Genomic DNA, 4,227 nt, shown 5'->3' on the forward strand with positions numbered 1-4,227 from the left:
AGCCAAGAGCTCATTTAGGCATGAGTTGGTGCATGTGAGCATTAATGCGGTGATGTTAGTGATCCTGGAGGTGGTAGCTGGTGTGCAAGGAGCCAGCAACGACCTCTGAAACGCCCAGATGATCGCATTGCTAGAGGCGGGGGAGAGTCACGACGTTTCTGACAGTTGGAGCCGTCAGCTGATCGTGTTGCCAAAGGCGCGAGGTGTGTGCCCGCCGCCTGATGGGTGGACCCAGTCAGCTGACAGTGTTGCCAGAGACGTGTTGCGAGGAGTGTTGCCGCCAGCGGATGATTCCACTTCAGTCAAACACGGGGAAACTGCTGTTAACAGTTCCGGCCTAGACCCGTGGAGGAGTGAAGGAAGACTCAGGCTTACCTTATAACAATAACCTCCCTGAGTCTTGCCTGCCAGACAAAAAGGTTGCAGGAAGTCCTTTCTCGCCTGTCTTCTCTATCTTCTTAACAAGGTCGCCAGCTGGGTTATTATATCTGCACCCCAGCAATGCAGTTCAGTGGGTGTATTATATATTGTTTGTAGCCAGAAGATTGCTACTCCCATAGATCTGCTACTAGACTGTCGGCCCAGGGAAGGTCTGTGTGGCTTTACCTCTCTCTAGCCACTACGTTACTAGTTGCCACCATTCAGGCACTGATACTGATCGGATGGCTAAGGGTACACTTTTATATAAGACCGTGCTGTCTTAACCACTCTCCAGGCAATGAGAACTTCTATAGAGAACGTAGTGTTCCCTAGGTGGTACTATGATAACCTTCGTGTATGCTCATAGAGAAATATTATAAATGGAGGCACACTTAAACACAATGATAAAATGTGTGAATTTTCTGACGCAAATTACATGAACACACATACAATCACAAGTAATACATGAATATGGAAATAAGGATAATAAGTCTGGAGATCGTGAGCTTCTTCTTCCACGACCTCCAACACTCCTTCAACTGGGCAGAAAGACAGGAGTCCCACACTCTCTCACAGGAGGGCCTCTTCACCACGCCGGCGCCTCTTCTTCACTGTCCTGCCATCCATACACACTGTCCTCTCTGACAGTCCTGGACACAAGCTGCCTTGCAGCCTGTTCTACTACTGAAGTATTAATGTCCTATTGCCACATACATAAGTAAATATTGTGGCCTAACTAGCCTACTCACACAAAGGGTAATGGGAGGGAAAATGATCTACCTTACATTCCTGGCTCACGACGCCGGTCCCTCGATGGTGTGAGGTTCCCTCGCTTCCTGAGTCGATCCTTGACGATCCAGGAACGTTCCACAGGTCCTCAGGTGTCGTGGAGCCTTTGCGTCGTCGCCGTTCCAATCCCTGAGATTCAGCTACCCCAATCCTGGTTCATCGATGGGCGCTGAGCTAATCACTATTTTCCCACACTCGCCCCTTCCACAAGGCGTTGCTCCTTATCCTAGGAACGGTGTCGTCCTTCCAAAACCCTCAGTGGATGTGACCCGGTCACAGTTAGGCTTGCCCGCCACACCTTTCCAGGCCCTCAACGTCCAGTGTCGCCGCCCAGCGTCGTCGCCGAATATTTCCAAGTTTGGCACTCTTTTGCTCAATAAACTTGGTTCCTTTTTGCTTCCCAGAAGCGCGGGGTCTCCAATACGTGAGATGGGCTGCGATAGCCAGCTCTAATCCACTAAGAAAGGCTTGTGGAGCCTCAAATCCTTGAGAGATGACCGAGGTGCGTCCTCTTGCTTCCAAGGTCAGGTCAACTCTGACGTTGGCGCCGCCCGGGGCACTCGGTGACGTCACGGCGGGCCCTGATTGGTCGCCCGCGACCTAAGTCGGCCAATCCGCGATCGGCTAGTGTCCCTTCCAAAACGTCATACCTGCAGTAGGGGATACTCTTTCATTTTATATCAGGGCGCCACTTTCCCCTTACTTACAACTTATAATGTAACGTTCTCCCTTTACTGGCAGCCGGTCTGGTCGCCACATATATCAATAGACTCCCTGAACCTCAGAGAATCAGTAGGGAGAGCTGATATGACTCTTACAGCAGGCAAACGAAAGATATAGGAGAGGGCACCGTAACAGTATATATGCTTTTTCTTGAGTAAACTTTTAAACTAACAGATGAGTTTAAGTGAGCCTCCATTCTCTAGGGCTATATATATATATTTATGAGACCATTAGTGACACCTTGTACTGCACGTGTTATTGCATCCTTGATTAAGATAACCAATAAGACCACTGATGTGTTGCTGGGACACGAGTAAAAACACCCAGCTGGCGACCTGAGTAGACCAGATATCCAAGAGAGAGCGTCTCAGTGTCAGGACAGGCAGGTTCAGGTGAGTCATAGGAGGCTTGAACCTCCCACTCACTAGGGGTGTATAAGGCCAGCCCTTAGTTGACTGGGGGAGCCCAAGGGCGAGCAGTGGCGCCCGGTACTGAGGGGCTAAGACCCGTGGGACGACCCCAACCACAGGTGGGAAGGGGGTGAACCCTGACAATATATATAATATAATATATATATATATATATATATATATATATATATATATATATATATATATATATATATATATAATATATATATGCGAACAAGCCTGAATGGTCCCCAGGCATATATGCAACTGAAAACTCACACCCCAGAAGTGATTCGAACCCATACTGCCAGGAGCACTCTGCAACTGGTGTACAGGACACCTTCACCACTCGACCATCACGACCGGACAAAAGATGATGGTAGCCGAGGCTAATTCTCCATCATCCTGCCGGCAGTCACTTCTGGGGTGTGAGTTTTCAGTTGCATATATACCTGGGGACCATTCAGGCTTGTTCGCATTTGTGTTCCTCACGAGTGCCCCAAAGAATGAGGTGATTTGATAAAATACTATGCCCAAGATTATCATCAGAGTGCCGGCGGGATGATGGGGCATTAGCCTCGGTTACCATCATCTTTTGTCCGGTCGTGATGGTCGAGTGGTTAAGGTGTCCTGTACACCAGTTGCAGAGTGCTCCTGGCAGTATGGGTTCGAATCACTTCTGGGGTGTGAGTTTTCAGTTTTATATGTGTATATATATATATATATATATATATATATATATATATATATATATATATATATATATATAACATCATGTATTTATAAATTCTCATTCATCATATAATTGCTATAACAGTTAACATTATTTCATCATATTTGTTCATCATGTTTAATATTTGTTTGCATATTTGCATATATATATCATACATATATAATTCAATTACCTTGTTGTATATAATAATATAATAGATTATTGGCTGCTGCAATCATTTTAGAGCTAGGCTAGACTGTTGTTCAGATCATTGATCTAAAACTGATTTAGTAATCACAGTCATACAACTGTGTTTTATGAGTTTATCCTTGTATGAAATACAAGCTGATGTGTTGAAATGTCTGCAAGTGGATTGTGGATCTCCAATCCACAAATCTATTCACCCTTGAGGAACCCACCTACTCCCTACAGACTACTTTCCTTCCTAGGAAAAGAGGATTAGGATTTACAACCCTAGCTAAGGACTATATTTTTTATTTTTACATACAGTAATTTTTATTTTAGTAAATTTCAAGTCTTATGTAATTCTTCTCTTTTAACAATTATGGTATTTCTCCCACACTCCTCAACCCAGAAGGATTCGAACCCAGACAGTCTCCATGCACTCTATCAAAGTACACAAACACACCAGACTACCACTGGTGTAGCAGAGTGACGACACAATTTAGTCAGATGGTATGGTGTGGTATGGTTCCTTAGGCTGGTTACATTGGATGGTCCCGTGAGATGGTTCTAGAGGCGGCCAGGAAAATGATGGGATGGATTATAAGAACGTTCAAATCCAGAGACCCACAGCAATGGTAATACCATTTAAACTACTGGTGCTGTCCCGTCTTGAGTATTGTTCAGTACTTCCTTCCCCTTTTAGAGCAGGAGAGATCTCTGAATTAGAGGGAATACAGAGAACATATACGGCACGCTTAGACACGATGAAACATCTATTGAATACACCAAGTGTATTCAAGACACTTGGTGTCTTGAATACACTTGAATACACCAAGTGTATTCAAGAGGCACTTGGACAGGTTCTTGCAAGAAGTGCCGGACCAACCGGGCTGTGGTGGGTATGTGGGCCTGCGGGCCGCTCCAAGCAACAGCCTGGTGGACCAAGTTATCACAAGTCAAGCCTGGCCTCAGGCCGGGCTCGGGGAG

This window comes from Procambarus clarkii, chromosome 2 (assembly GCF_040958095.1).
Source record: "Procambarus clarkii isolate CNS0578487 chromosome 2, FALCON_Pclarkii_2.0, whole genome shotgun sequence".
Taxonomy (NCBI): domain Eukaryota; kingdom Metazoa; phylum Arthropoda; class Malacostraca; order Decapoda; family Cambaridae; genus Procambarus; species Procambarus clarkii.